We start from the raw sequence: 15,914 nt of genomic DNA, 5'->3' as shown, positions 1-15,914 counted from the left end.
TTTCTGCCCATTTCAGAAGCCTAAACAGACAGCAGTTGATTTCCTAGGGCTGATCTATTAACAGGTGCATTTTAAGCCTTTGGGTGATCCACTTAAAAGGGAAAAAATGATATTAAATGTGCTGGCTAAGCTTGACAAAATCCCTTTCCTTAGTGAAAAGAATCAACAACAGTAAATCTCCTACCTTAAGATGCAGTGAATGTATGGCCCCGCTCCCACCCAAGCAACAGGCTATTTTCTGGTTGAGTTTAAAAATTCAATGACGTTCCTGTTTCAACCCACACATCTGTGTCACTGTCAGCGTCAGTGGCAGGAAAACAGACGAAGTCACCCTTTGCTAATGATTTCCTAACATGGAATTTCCTCGTATCTCCTCAAGCCTTTCTTCTTCCAATGCCAAACTGTTTCCCCCCCCCTTCTCAAACACACTGTACTGAAGGAAAACTGAAAATGGTCACAGCCGGAAGAGGATGATTTTTAAGCAGATCTTATAAGGAAGAGCTGCAGCTCTTTGTGATATTTTTAAGGGTTGGGGAGAGAACTGCTAGTTTTTCTAAAGCCAGTACCAACAAAACAGAGACTTCCTCCTGGGCATCTGGGAATCTCTCAGCCGGGCTCTCTTTCCCCTTTCCCGCCTCCTTCCCAGGTTCCACTTTGGGCAACGTTAGTACATCAGTGTGGAAGGAAACACACTCAAACGCTGGAGGCACGAGTGGGGTGAGGCCAAGGCAGCCCTCAGGGCAGGGGACCAGCTTTGCAGAACTACCAAAGCACAAGGCAATATAGGAGCCCATCACGTTTCTCCTCTGGAGAATATCCTATTTAATATGCAAACTGGTCATCAAGAGCAAAGAGGGCTGTTACTTTAAGGGGAAGAAGCTGATTAGCTGCTCTGGCTGGCAGCAAACAGCTGGTCTGTCCGGCAGGTTCAAGGCCATTTCAGCTTCTCTCTTATGGAGGAACCATATGTTCCATCTCGCACATCAGCAGCTTTATTTTCCAATGATCGTGTTCCAGAAGGGAAGCACAAAGGGGGAGGAGAAGGTAGAGCCCACAGTTTACCCTTTGAGTACTTTCTTGTGGTTTTAGATGCAGTTGGGATGTGTGTGTTTCGAGGGTGGGGGGGAGTTAACGCTTCCTTCTGTTCCAAAGACCAGAGAACAAATGTTCGACCAGCACTTACGAATACCCTCCAGAGATCGGAGGAGAGCGGAGCAGGGGAAAGATATGTGAAAAGGCACACACACTGTGTCGCCGGGAGATTAAATGGGAAGAGGGGGTGGAGCTGGCGAGAGACCGGGAGGAATTTGACTTCGCTCAGGAGACCTACCAGTCGAGTTTGGGCCCCGCCCACTTCTCCTTATTTGTCAATTTTTCTTATTGTCAGTATTCCCCTTCCGAACAAACTTTACAAGTAGAGAGGCGGACCGGTCCGGGGGTCGGGGGCGGGGCCGGCCAGGCCGACAGGCTGGCTAAAGGTTACTCCAAACATTATGTTTAACATTCCTCCGCGCAAGTCCGAGTTCCCGCAAGTTTGGGGGGCAGGGCAGGTGTAAGGGATAGGGGCCGGCTGAATCCTCACTCCAGCTAGTGCCGGGAACCCGTGGGTCCCGGACACCCCCAAGTGCAGGGCCTTGGCTCCGTCAGAGGCGGTAGGCTGACGCACGTTCCGGAGGTGCATCCTCGTCCCTACCGCCTGCCCGAGCTACACGAACCTCGGAGGTGGCAGTTCCAACGCCCTCCCTCCGTGCAAACAAAGAGGCCCCGCGGAGCGTTTGAGCCCCTGTGTAGGGGGCTGGGGGTGGCAGGAGGGCGCGGGAGGAGGGAGGAGCGCAGCCGCGGGGTGGCGTTAGCCTCAGAGTCGCCGCCGTCGTCTCAGCCGTCGTCTTGGCCACCGGCAGGTGCGACAGCCGCCCTGAGTCTAGGCGGCGAGGGGCGCGGGCTGCAAAGCGAAACCGAGGAAAGAGCGCCCCCTATGCCCGCGCCCGGCGAGCGCAGCGGCGAGCGGCGTCTGCCCAACCCGCCGAGCGTGCGCCGCCTCTGGCCTCCGCGCCCGCCCGCTAGCCGAGCCGCCAGCCCAGCCGTCCGGGCCGCGGGGGCCCCGGGTGTCCACCGCCCGGCTGCCGGGCCCGCTGCAGGCGCCAGGAGCCGGGGGCTCCCCACGCCTTCTGGGGTTCCTGCGGAGGGGATTCGAGACCCAGCCTCCTCCCCACCGCCTACACTTGCCCTCCTGTCCCGGGCGGCTCGCCCCCGCCCCCTGCCTCTGCGTCCCTTTTCCCTTCCCTCTCTCCAGCCTCCAGGGAAACAAAGGGGCTTTTTATAAAGCGGATTGTCGGCGGCAGCAACGGCGGCGGGGGTGGGAGGGAGGGGGGAATCTATAAAGACAAGAAGAGGTGGAGTGGGGGAAGAAGCTGCGCGGCCTCCGGGAGCCCCGAGCGGCGGCGGCGGCGGCCGGGAAGCCCCAGCGGGAGCGAGGCCGACACCACCCGGCCCGTGGGCACCCGGGAGGCGGCCCACGCCTGCGGAGGGCTGGGCTGCCCCGCTGCGATGCTGCCCTCCGGCTTGCCGCAGCCTGGGAACGGGATCGCCCGGCCGCGGGGCCCGGGCCGGCGGGGGCGGCGCGATCCCCGCGGGGGTCTCCCCCGGGAGACTCGGGCCCTCTTCCCAACCAACTCTTTCGAAATTGCTCAGGCTCGGGGAGACTTTGCGTCTTTGTTTCAGCGCGGCCGCCTCTCGTACGCCCAGCTCGCTCGCCCTCACAATGTCCCGGAGCTGGCCTTGGTTGGCTACCCGCAAAGGGCACGTTCGCCGTGGGGACGGCGCCCTGGGGCCGGTGGGGGGGGGGGGAGAATTCCTCCTGCTGCCAAAAAACGACAAGCCACCCCAGCAAGTGGAGTCGCTTCTCTCCACCTCCCTCAGCCATCCTGTGCTCCCGCCCGCGCACACACTCCCACCCACACTCGGGGTGTCCCGCTCGGCCGCACCCAGCTGCAGAAGCGCGGCGGGGCGAAGCCCCCGGCCCGAAGTGCGTCTGTTTGCTCAGGTTCCGACGACTTCAGGGCAGTTTTCTGCAAGCTAATCCTATTAGTGTCTGCTCAGTCCGAATTTAATCACGGATCAAAATCAGACCGTATGGCCAGCTTTCCAAGCGGCTTCGGACACGCTGCATCGGGACGGAGCCTGGCCGAGCCAACTGGCCGTGAAAAGTATTTGGCGGCGCTCCGGGGGGCTTCCCGCCCGCCCTCGCTGGCGCCGGGCGCCGGGCGCCGGGCTGTGCTGCCGCTCCGAGGCCTGGGAGCTCGGGGCGCGGGGGCGCTGGGAGCTCCGGGCAGGAGCCCAGTCGGGGCTGCCTCGAGCCGCCAGCTCTGCTCAGGGCTGCTCTCCAGAGAATTTGGCAGGGGAGGGAGCGAAAGGCGGCGGGCTCGGCGCGCGCACACTCCACACTCCCGCTCGGTGGCGGCAAACTGGGTACGGGTGGGGTTGGGGGAAATCCTGCGCCCAGCGCCCACTGCCGACTGGCCCGAGCTCTGGGAGCCGGTATGCGAAGGCAGCGTCGCCGGTGGCATCCGGACTGCGAGCGGCCCGGGGTGCGCCGGGTCGGAGCGGGAGCCTCCCGGTAGCCCGGCGCGGCCGGGGGAGCCCTCGTGGCCCGCGCCCCTCTGCCTTCCCTTCTCGGTACTCGACTGCCCCTACCCGATTCCAGACGCCCGGCGGGCGCCGGGGTGCAGGCACAGGCCACAGTCCCGGGCGATGCGAGCTGCGCTGAGCTCGGCCCAGCCAGTCCGAGAAGGGGGCGACCACGCGCAGCGCCAGGTGGGCCGTGTGCTCGGAGCAAACTTCGGGGTCCCCCGGCTCTCAGTATCCCCGGGCCCCCGCTTCTCCGCGACGGGGACCACAAGTGCGGGCCACAAGTGCAGCCCGGCGCCCCCAGAGCAGTCGGACCTCCCGCGCCCGCCCTCAGCCTTACCGTGCTGCGGAGCTCCCGCGGCGGCGGCGGGGGCAGTGCCCGAGGGGCGGGCGGCCACCGGCGCGGGCAGTCTGGCCTCCGGCGCCCGCCGAGCGGCCCGGCCCGATTGCAGATCACCTCTGGCTAGCGGCCGGTGCCCCCGCGCCCGCCCGCCTCCGGCCGCTTCAGCTCGCAGCCAAGTTCATGCCGGCGGCGCTGCAGCGGCGGCCTCAATCTGCTCGCTCCATTCCCACCGCCCGGCTCCGCGCCGCGCGCCCGGAAGGTGGAGTTTCGGGGGTTTAAGTTACTGATAGGCATTTCTCACTGCTGTGTCACTCGGGGAGGAGGAGACACGCACGCCGCACACTCACACACCCTCACACTCGCGGCGACGAGCGGCTCTGGCCTTAAAGGGGAAGCCACGCCGCCCCGCCCGCGACCCCGCCGGCCCCGAGCCCCGAAACGCCGAGTTTCCAGGCCCGGAGGGGGCCGGGGTTAGCAGAAGCGCGGCGGCCGCCCGAGGGGCCTACCGGGCCCTCCGGCCACTCTTTGGAAGGGAAAGCGGCCGCAGGCTGGCTTCGCCGCGGTTGCCTCGTTTCTCCACTCAACTCGAGCCAGGGCAGCCGGGCAGCAGCGGGAGGGAAGGAAGGGGCACGCGCACACTCACCTCGGGGGCTCCGCACGCAGCGGGAGGCGGTCGGTGCCTTAGGTGGCAGGTGGCCCGCCTAGACGGTGCGCTGCTGGCGAGAGGCGACAGCGGGGTGGCCGTGCGCCCCCGGGCACGAGCGGATGGAGCTCGCCCGAGGGCGGCAGGCGGAGCCCCGCGCGCTCGGGAAGCCGGCTCACGGCAGGTAGACTTCCCGCTTCTGGGCCGAGCGAGCTGGTGAGCGGCGCGCGCCCCTGACGGACGCGGAACGAGCAGGGAGAGCGGGAGAGCCAGCACTCACCGGCGACAGGGCCGGAGAGCGCTCCAGACGGACCGAGACCGAGGGAGACGAGAGACAGGGAGGGACCGAATCCCCGAGAGGCCCTGGCGAGAGAAAGAATGAGAGAGATGGCAGCTCCCCGAAGGACCCCCGATCGTCATCCGGACCGGGGTGTCAGCGTCAAGTAGCCAGTTCCATCCCCCCCTCCCCCTTTTCCCGTCCTCGGCAGAGACCGACCTCGAGCAGCGGCCCGGCCTCCTCCCCCTCGCCCCGGAAGGGTGCTCACCTTCCGCGGACGGCTGCGGGCAGAGGAGCGCCGGTCTCACGGCCGCCGCGTCTGCCCGCTGGCTCCCGCCCAGACGGCCAAGGCGACCCGCTGTGACGGCAGTGGGGACCAGGGCTCTCAGGTGGCGACTGCCGAACTGCACCCGCCCCGCTCCTGGCCTAGCGGCCCCCCTCCGCCCGGCGGGCCCCCGCCCCCTCCTCCTCCTTGCATTCCTCCGCCCCCCGCCCCCGCCCAGGTGCGGACCCTGTCTGTGCCGCCCGCCGAGGAGCCCGGGCGCGCCAGCCAGTCTCCCGCCTCTCTGGCCTCGGGCCGGCGGAGCCCCCGCGGGAGCTGGGCCGGCCTGGCCTCTCGCAGCGCGGGGTTATCCCGGGGCAGACACCTGCGGCTTCTGCAGGAACACGGGTTCCTCGTGAGCTGCCCGGCGGCGAGCCGGAGCGCGCCGTCCTCCCTCTGCCCGGGCGCGGAGGCCGGTGGCTCCTCTCCCCGTCTCCCCGGGGGCTGGCTCGCGCCCCTCCTCCGGGGTCCCCAACCGGGCTGCGTTTCCTAACCTGCACTTCCCGGGCGGCGGCAGGGAGCGAGCTCAGTTCGCGGACGCCGCGTCCGGTCCGACAGCAGCAGCGCCGAGCGCAGCAGCCCCAGAGCGGGCTCTGGGCTCCCGCCTGCACCTCTGAGGAGCGACCTGTCACCAGCACATCTGGTCACACTCGGCCGAGCTGCGGGCCGGGAATAAAGGGGTGGGCCAACCGCCCACGCGGCCCCTCCTTCCCTCCACGCCCACGCCCTCGGCCCGCGGGAAGCGCGGGGGCCCCCTCCCAGAACCGAGCGAAGTCCTTTCGTGGGCTGCGTAGGCGCGACGGAGCCGGGCGCTTGCCTCTGAGCGTTTGCCCAAGTTTCCTGACTGAGGAGCGGCGTCCGGGCCCCACCGTGGGGCACAGGTGTCGGACTCCTGCTCCGCGGCCCCGGTAGCGGGGCGAGCGCGGCCCAGCGGGCGCGGCGGGGGTCCGCGGCTCAGCGGGGCTGCTGGGTAGGAATCCACCTTGGCCGGGCCCAGCCGGGGCTGCCCTGGAGAAGGCCAGCGGCCAGGAGAGGGTATTGCTCTCCGGTGACTGAACTGATCGCAGCCCTCACCTTCACTCCCGACAAGGCCGCGATGGAGTCCCCGTCCCCGGCCTGTTGGGCTACTGCGGGGAGGGGGGTGGTCATCCTAGAGCGAGTTCGTGTCGGCCGGCTTCCCGCGGGCCGAGGGCGAGTTCATGTCTTGAAGAGAATCGGATTAAACAAAACGGAACCAGGAATAACTGTGTCTATTACCGAGCATGGCCCAGTGCTTTTAAAATTTGATTCCCGCCCGCCTCAAACTGCGGTGGAAAATGGGGATCTGTTCCCAGAAACCTTCACTCCACCCTCATGTCCCTTCCCGTCTGCTTCCCCAGCGGAGCGGGTGATGCCCACTCCCCCCGTGGGTCCTGGGAGCCTGTGAGATCACAGCCGCACCTGTGCCAGAGGATGAACGGCCCGTTTCGCACCACCACCTGGATGGCTGCCGGACATCTTGAGCCACACGCAGCCTGAGCTGAGCTCCTGAACATTTCTGAAACCGGCTTCTCCCATGGCCTGCCACCCGAGTCCATGACGCTCCGTCCTGCAAATTGCCCAGGCTGAATTCTCTCATTTTTTTTTCTCTTTTGCTCACACCCCACATCCAGAGAAGCAGACAGTTCTGTTGTCTCCATCCTCAAGATGCATCCACACTCCCAGCCTTCTCCCCCGCCCCCCCCCCACACACGTCCACTGCTACCCTCTGGGCTCAGCCATCAGCATCTCCTACCTGGATTATTCCAGTAGCCACCTAACAGGTTGCCATTTCCTACCTCCCTCATCCTCCCTCCCCACCCCAGTAAGGTCTCTGTTCTCTGAGCACCTGCAGCAGCTCCTCTGTAAACTAAAGTGCTTCTGGTGGCCTAGCAGACATGCCCCCATCCCCACACCTGGATGACATCATCATCCTTCTTGCCCTCGCTCTCACCCTGCTCCAGGCCTCCTGACTCTTCCTCAACACACCAGGCACATCCCTCCTTAGGGCCTTTGCACTGGCTGTTCCCTCTGTTGGAATGCACTTTCCCAGATATCCACTGGGCCAGCTCCCTCATTTCCTTTCATCTTGACACAACCATCACCTGGCCAACCTATGTAACAATTCAAAGCCCCACACCCATCTCTGGCGCTTCCTCTCCCCTTCCCTGCTTTGTTTTCTCTTTAGTACTTAATGCTAGCTGACCTCCTCTATAGGTTAGATCCCAAGAGGGCCTCGATCAGTGTCTGTTTTGCTCACTGCTGTATTCCTAGCTCCTGGCACGGTACCTGGCAGGGAATATCTGCTCACTGAATGTTAGTAGAATTCTATTTTCCTGGAAGTTTTCAGGAAACTCTGGGGGCCACAGGATTGTACACATACGCTGGGGAAGGGGCCCATAGCTGTCATTACATTTTCAGGAGGTTCGTGGTGTCCTTAAGAAGGATGGAGGTCAGGCAAAGAGCTTTGCATTCACGTGATGAAACCAGTCTCAGGTCATGTCACCAAGGGGCACTGTGGCCCAGATGCGTTGGGATTCTTTCAGTTACTGTTGGAAACAGAGGTTCCCTTCTAGTTGTCACCTTGGGTATTCCAAGTTTGATGGAGAAATGGGAGAGGAGGCCAGAGACAGTGAGGGTGAGGGCTTTGTTCTCAGTGAGTAGACTGGCTGTGAGACCCTTTTGTCACTCCAAATGTGGACCGGGTCTGGCGCTAACAGCTCCCTCCATGGATCAAGGTGTACCATGTACTTTACCCGCATGAGTCCATGTACCCATTGTGGTGTTAGCCATTGTCATCTCCGAGTTCTCGATGAGGAAATGGGAGGCTTGGAGAGGCTAAGGGGCATGTCCTGGGTCAAGCAGCTGGAGAGTGGCCGAGCAGTAAGCAACTGGGCCTCAAAGCTTGGGCTGCTTCCACAGCGGCTCCAGGCAAGGAAAGGAATCCCACAGGTTCTCCAGGGGCTGCCCTTCTCCTGGGGGAATCTCCTGGCCCTTTTGGTGCCCAGCTGCCAATCAAAGGCTTGGGCTTGGGCTATGGGGGTCCAGGAGCACCATGCCAAGGCCAGTGTGGGCCCTGCCTTTGGTCTGACCCAAACCTGGAGCTCAAGAGATATGAAAACAGTCAGCAGCCACCTGTCATTCATGGGCATAGTCCTGTGAACATACACGAAGTTTTCCCAAGTTTATGTGACCGATGTTGGGACCTTAACTGGGCAGCTTCTGGAATTCTGTGTGCGGCACAGGTAGGGGCCCATGGAGAACAGGCACGCTGAGTGCCAGTAAGAAACACACATCCAGTTGCACCGTTCATCGTTACACCCTTGTTCCAAAGCCTCCTGTGGCTCCCTACTGCCCACAGCTCTAAATCCCAACTCCTCAGCCTGGTGTTCCACAGGTGGCCCCAGCCTCCGTGTCCAGATTCATCTCCTGGTGTTTCCACACGTGCTTCTGGGCCTCCTGCCCGGCTGGACTGTTGATTGGACATCGAACAACTCTGGTTCTTCTGGCCTCTCTACCTTTGCTTATGTATTTCCCACGCCTAGAATGCCAGCTGTCCTGTCAAAATCCCACCTGACTTTCAGGGCTCATCTCAAAAGGCTCCTCCTCCGTGAAGCCTGGCCCAAGTTGCAGCAGGCACTGGTGCCCTCCCTCGCTCCGCCAGCCACGAGCCTGTCTGTACCTCTCTGACTCTGCAGGCCTTTGCCCTAAGCTCTTCCCGTTTCACTATTTTACCAGAGACGTTTGGGGTTCCCCCAAAGCTTCCCTGAAGAACTCACTGCTGACCCATGGCTGGGGCAAAGGGGGGTTCAGGGTGCCCTCCAAATGACGGAATCTGGACCCAGAGGGAAGAAGTGGGGTGATGCACGTTGCAGGGCTCGCCACAACACCTGACGTTTCCCACCCGTCTCCCAGCTGCTGCGCACGTGCAGAGGCTGTTGGCTGTGCCCACCTGGAGGTCACCCCTCCACCTGCTCCTCCGGCCTCTCCCCTGGCTCCTGGCCCCCTGCAGCTATGCGCCCCCCCCCCTCTTCCCACCATGCAGAGGCCACACCCCACAGCCCAGGCTCTGAGCCCTAGGCTCCTGGAGCATCCGCTCAGGGCTTCTTAACTCCTCCGCTGCATAGAGTCCTAAGCCTGATGACCAGTGTTTTCTGACCCCAGCAGACTGGAGGCCACAAGCAACAGGCACCTGGACAGACAAATGCCCGTGGGGAGTCCCAGGGTGGTGACTGGCCCACGCGGAGGAAGTACAACTTGACCTGGGAGGCTGTGCTGTAAGGATCTGCTATCTCCCAGCTGTATAAGCTTCTGAGACTTGGGTGTCTGCTTTGTCAAATGGGGTCATAGTGGGACCTGCCTTACTGGGGTGCAGTCAGAGTTGCAACCCTCTCTGTACGGGACCACCCTTGGCAGGGCGCCTGGCCCATAGGATGTTTGTCCTCAGAGAAGAGGCTACTGTTATATACCCCAAACACCCCCAAAGACAGGAGGCAGGTATTGAATGAAAGATGTTGACTTTCAGGTGAAACGTGTTAGGATGAAAGCCCAGGCCTGCACATGGGTCGGAACCCTGTATGACACTGGGCAAACGGTGAGTGTTTTGATATGTCTGGCAAAGGGTGATTCTGTGCCAGGTGACGAGCCAGATTGGGGCACTTGCGGAGCACACGTAGCATTTTGCCCTGGGGGGGTGGACGAGAGCCACTGGGAAATCATTTTGAGTTGAAGTATTATTTCGAGTTGAATCATTTCTCTTCACCATGTTCTGAAACAATTTTAATTTTCTCAGGGACGATGGTGGCGGTAGGAATTTTTAAGACTCACAATGGAAACAAATGGGAAATTGTTAAAATATTGATTGTAATTTCCTGGTGACTTCACTGTTTAAAAAATAGGAACCTTTAAGAAAAAAGCCCTCATTAGCAAGCGAGCAGTTAATTAAAGGGCTGTAGAATGGCTTGCATTGATTTCACCATGAAACCAGAAAGCCGTGGCTACAAGTCAATTTTTCCCCTGCAGCTCCTTGCTTACCATAAATGCCACTTCCAGAATGCCACAGGTAATATCATCAAAGCATAGATAAGGACGGGAAATGGTTATTGAAACAGAGATGGAGAAATAATTTAGGGAATTAACGTAAATCCAGATGGCTGCCAGTTTTCCTTTTGCACCATACACACAACTGAAAGACATTGTCAGAGCTTTTATATAGAAAAAAGTATGCAGATGGCTTGCTAATTATTACTCTTTATGCAATGACATTTTTTTCCAATAGCACAGGCACGACTCGGGCCCCACATGGGAAGAGGCCCCATCCACTATTCTAGGACCCTTCAGACCATTTGCAATTTTGTGATTAGGAAAAAAACACACACACACAACAAAACCCAGGCCTGTGGCTGTCCTAGCAACCAGCTAGGCTACTGCTGCACCATCACTACAACCTTTCAGAAGGTTAATATGACGTAACACCAGGGAACCAGCCGGAGCCCAGCATCGAGCAGGCATGCTATCCAGGCAGACGTCAGCGGGGGTGGGGTGGGGGTGGGGGACAAAAAACGGACAACGTGTTCCCGCTGTTCTACGTTTGGAAACACGATCATCTTAACAATAAAAGCAGCCCAAACTCTGGGTACACCAGTCCCTGTGCTTCACATCGTGGGCTCAATGAAGCCTCATAAGAACTAATTTCAGAGTTGAGCAAACTGAGGCTCAGAGACGTTCAGCAACTTGTCTGAGATCACACAGCTACTCACCGGTGAAACCGAGATCCGAATGTCCTAGGTGGCCTGGGACCCAGCAGCCTCCACAAAATCCCATTAAGGCAAAGCTCACCAGGGGATTGGGAAGGAACACGCACTTCTTCGCATGTTACCAGCTCTGAGCCCGGCGCTTTGGCGCTTTGCTAGTTGGCTGGCTTGCGCCAGCTCGTGAGAAAGGACTGCTACATCTTTAGCGATTTTATGAACTTGTTGATGACTCTTGGTAGCTTGAAATTGGCCGTGGTGGGAGTAGCTACACCACAGAAATGGGCAAATGCCGCAAATCAGGGACACTTACCAACATTCCATTGCATGCGGGCATCAGAGCCAGACCGCCCGGTTCAAATCCCAGGCCCACTGCTTACTGTGCGGCCTGGGGCAAGTTTCCTAGTCTGCAACATGGAGATACCACAGCGCCTGTCTCATCGGCTTGTTGTAAGAGTTAAACATAATAATCCATGTGAAAGCACCTGGCGCAACAGAAGTGATGGGCTAGTGTTAGTTGTAAAAATAAGTGTACTGCAACTACTAATTATCACTATTATATTAGGCAGCCAACCACTTTCGTCTAGAGTCCAGCAACATGTCATAAATGTTCTTCCTGCCTCTGGTCTCGCACACTCCAGTGCATCCTCCTCACAGTAGCTAGGGTAAATTTCTAGAACACACACTTTACCTCATTCCCCCCTTTTGCTCAAAATATTTCTATGGCTCCCTATTACCCTCAGGGAAAAGTCGCTGCCCCCAAATACCAAAATCTCGTAGTCTGCTCGGGCTGCCATAACAAAGTACCACGGTCTGGGGGCTTAAGCAACAGAAATGCATTAGCTACCAGTTCTGGAGGCCAGATGTCTGAGATCAAGGTGTGGGCAGGCTTGGTTCTTTCTGAAGGTTGTGAGGGAAGGCTATGTTCCAGGCTTCTCTCCTTGGCTTGTAGATGGCTATCATCTCCCTGTGTCGCTTTACATTTTCTTCTTTCACTGCACGCCCTCTGTCTCAATTTCCCCATTTTTATAAGGACACAGGCAGTATTGGATTAGGGCCCCACCCTACAGCAGTATCACCTCGCCTTAACTTAATTAATTACATCTGCAGTGATTCTAGTTCCAAATAAAGTCACATTCTGAAGTACTGGCAGTTAGAACTCCAACATATGAATTTTTATGGGACACAATTCAACCCATCGCAGTCTGCCCTCTGGCCCCCCACAAAGTTTGTGTCTTTCTCACATGAAAAATACATCCAACATCCCATCCCAACACCCGCAAAAGTCTTTTTTTTTTTTCCAGATTGTCACATTTTATTTTTTTTAATTAATTTTTATTGGAGTATAGTTGAGTATCTGTCACATTTTAGAGAAGAAACTTGTGGGTTTTGCTCCAACTAGGATTCTTTTAGAATCTAGTTTGTTCTAGAATGAAAACCATAATGCAAGCGACATAAACATAACTCAAAATGGTTTACTCCTTTTCTTTCTTTGTTTACTGTTAAAAATTAGTGAAACCAATCATAGAGCTTAGAAGACCTTAGAGCATCTAGTCAAGGGGTTCCTAATCTGGGGGAATTCATGGATAAATTTTCCCGCAAAAGTCTTAACCCAATTCAGCATCAACTCTCAGTCCAAAATCTCATCCACGGGTCATCTAAATCAGGTATCGGTGAGACTCAGGGTATCGTTCATCCTGGGCCAAAATTCCTCTTCACTTGTGAAACCAAGCAACAAGTTATCTGCTTCCAAGATGGGTGTAAAGGTTATTTTGTTTTTCCTTTGAATCCAGCTTTTTTTTCTTAGAAATATATTGGAGATATTTTTTCAAATTAATAGGTAAAGATCCATGTTAACATTTTTAATGTCTTCATAGTATTGCATTTCATGTGTCTTACCATTTATTTAACTTAACATATACTAAGAAGTGTTCAAGTTGTTTTCAACCTTTGGCCATTATGAACAGGATGTATCTTTGAATTAAAATCTTCAATCACACACAAATATGAAAATTTTTATTTAGACTGCTTCATGCTGTGAGTCACAAATACTACATAAATGCTCCAATGGGTAATGGTACTTATTTTATAAACCTTTGAAACTGGAATTCCACTTGGCATTATATGTATGTTTCTCCATTAGCTCAGAATATTTCATATTTCCCCTCATGTATTCCTTTGGAGGAGTTCAAAGGTGGTCACTTCTATCTACATTTGACATACTGACTTCCAGTTGGAGCATCCAAAGTTATAAACGTGGGAGAGACAATACTAACTAAACCTAAGGAACGTAGTTGCTTGCATCTGCTTTGTGTTCTTTCCAACGGACCAGAGCTTTCCCCTGGTTCTTGGTGTGGGAGGACCCCTGGGGAATTAACTAGCCTAATTTCTCATTCCTGCCTCTTTTCCTTCAACTGTAGTAATCTTTTCTGTCTTCATCCAATATCTCCTTTAAGTTTGGCTGATGTCAGAATACCTCCTATTAGTCTCTCGTTGATTATAATCACTTCTCTACTCTAAAGCGCCTTCGCAATTAAATACAGCATTCATTGAGAGTTTATTTTGTGATCTTGAATTGTATGTGGGTACCTCTGTTCTTCTCTAGTCTGTAAACTGGTCATCAGAGACCCAAGACGCTATTTATTTGGAATCCCCTAAAGGCACCTCGCACTTTAAATAACACACATATTGAATATAGTATTTTTTTTTCTTTTCTTTTCTTTTCTTTTTTTGGAGTATAATAGTATTTTAAACTATACTGTATCTATACAGCAATGAGAAATATTTTAGCTTTTGGACACCATCAATACTTTCTCATTATATTATGTAAAACTATTTATTTACTGTATTAATTAATTTAAAGAGAGAGGGTACTTCAGGTAATTTTCAGTTCTACTTTGAGTTCATTTTGGAGAAGGAATTTGACATACAAAATCCATGATTTGGATTTTTTGTTTTTTATTTACTTTTGGCTGCGTTGGGTTTTCGTTGCTGTGCGCGGGCCTTTCTCTAGTTGTGGCGAGCAGGGGCTACTCTTCGTTGCGGTGCATGAGCTTCTCATTGCGTTGGCTTCTCTTGTTGCGGAGCACGGGCTCTAGGCGCGCGGGCTCAGTAGCTGTGGCTCGTGGGCTCTAGAGTGCAGGCTTAGTAGTTGTGGCGCACGGGCTCAGTTGCTCTGCGGCATGTGGGATCTTCCCGCACCAGGGCTCGAACCCGTATCCCCTGCATTGGCAGGTGGGTTCTCAACCACTTCACCACCAGGGAAGCCCCCAAATCCATGATTTTTGAATGTTGCAAACCATTAGACTAGAAGGAAAGAAATATATGGAGCTGTATTACATATAACTATTATTATAGCATGGATTTTAAAAAATGCTTGATAGTTAAGTCAATCTCATTTGAGTTTTTGTTATTTACTATAGCATTTTTTGAAGTACCTTTTGGCAAAAATGCATACCGTTATACAATTTGTCCAGCTTTTGAATACAATTTTCCATACTTTCAGAAGAGATCAAATGATGGCAATACAGTTTGGAAATCCTTGTCACAGATCCATTTCTTAGGATTTTCATCTCGGAAATGTTGACTTGCATAAGCGTCAGGACCATACTTGTTTGATAAATGCATTGTCGGGACATACTTTTTATTTTTATGGTAGAAAGAAAATGGCAAAAACCTATGTCATTCACATTTCGAGTCCATTCCTGTCTCTGGAGCTGTGCTCTGGCCCCATTTAGCCCATCGATCGGTTCTGCCACTCGCAGCGTCGGTTCCAGAGGCTTGTAGCCCTGTTCCCATACTTCAGAGACATCGCAGAAGGGTCCCTGACATTGTTTCCTATCAATGGGTGGCAGAATTCCGGACGGAGGAAAGGACCAGGCACTCGGCAAGCCAGTCAGCTGCCGAGGCTGACGGAGTGCTCCGGCTTCACTTTAGGTCTTCAGTGCATTAAAGGCTTTGCCTTCTGTAACCGCAGCTCCCATGGATCAGGACCTTTTCTGAACGGTGAGTTGTATCTACCTGGAATCTGCTAGTGTTGGAGGGTCTCCCGCAGAGGTGGGGGGCGGCTGTGGCTCACCGTGGGGACAAGGACACTGGCCAACGTTATTTTTATGTGCTAACTTGACTGGGTTAAGGGAGGTCCAGAGAGCTGGTAAAGCCTTATTTCTGGGTGTGTCTGCGAGGGTGTTTGTGGAAGATATTTGCATTTGAATTAGTAGACTAAGCAAAGAGATCTGCCCTCACCAGTGTGCCTGGGCATCATGCAATCCATAGAGAGCCCAAATGAAACAGGTGAAGGAAGGGTGGATTCCCTCTCTCCTCTTGGGCTCAGATGTCCATCTTTTCCTGTCCTGGAGCTTCAGAGCTCTTGGTTCTCCCACCTTCAGACTCTGGGACTTACCCCATTGGCTTCCCGGGCTCTCAGGCCTCCGGACTTGAACTGAATTGTGCTGCTGGTTTTCCTGGGTCTCCAGTTTGCAGATGGCAGATCTGGGGGATGGGACTTCTTGGCCTCCATCCTGTGTGAGCCAATTTCTATCATAAATCTCCTCTTCTTTCTCTTATCTGTGTATCTATCTATCATCTCTTCTTGGTTCTGTTTCTCTGGAGAACCCTGACTAATACAGCGGGACAGGCAGAGGATAGCCATTCCCATTCCAAAAGGGAGAGATTGGAAGGAAAATAGGGACCACGGGTTCCAGGAAAGTCTGAAACCTAGCAGGGCAAATTCCTTTTGATTTTAAGGCTTGCGAATAATCCTCTGTCTCAACGGACTGCCCTCCGGGTTTGTTCTTTCACACCTGCATGCCGCGCACTCCGTATTCCCGCGGACCAGAGGGCCGTCCTTTCCCTCCTCACCTGGGCCACTCCTCTCAGCCATCAGGCCTCGGCTGAAGCCTTCGTTCTCGCCTGTGTCACCTTCACGGACCACG

General features: G+C 55.6%; 1 protein-coding gene and 1 pseudogene across 2 annotated transcripts in view; both read right to left on the bottom strand.

The window, feature by feature from the left end:
• The window catches only part of LOC113615480 (mastermind-like domain-containing protein 1), an 81,801-nt gene extending 77,606 nt beyond the window's left edge, over window positions 1-4,195 (bottom strand). For both annotated transcript variants that reach the window (XM_027097937.1, XM_027097938.1), the window contains exon 1: window positions 3,968-4,195. The gene's annotated coding sequence lies outside the window, so the exon portion shown is untranslated. The remainder of the gene's footprint in view (window positions 1-3,967) is intronic.
• A 10,244-nt stretch (window positions 4,196-14,439) lies between these two features.
• Window positions 14,440-15,499, bottom strand: LOC113615506 (spermatogenesis-associated protein 17-like; annotated as a pseudogene).
• Window positions 15,500-15,914: the final 415 nt, after the last annotated feature.

Source organism: Aethalodelphis obliquidens, unplaced genomic scaffold, assembly GCF_003676395.1.
Source record: "Aethalodelphis obliquidens isolate GAN/ISIS:26980383/991018 unplaced genomic scaffold, ASM367639v1 scaffold118, whole genome shotgun sequence".
In the NCBI taxonomy this organism is placed as follows: domain Eukaryota; kingdom Metazoa; phylum Chordata; class Mammalia; order Artiodactyla; family Delphinidae; genus Aethalodelphis; species Aethalodelphis obliquidens.
The sequence above is the reverse complement of the archived record's forward strand: the minus strand, read 5'-3'. Positions and strand labels throughout refer to the sequence as shown.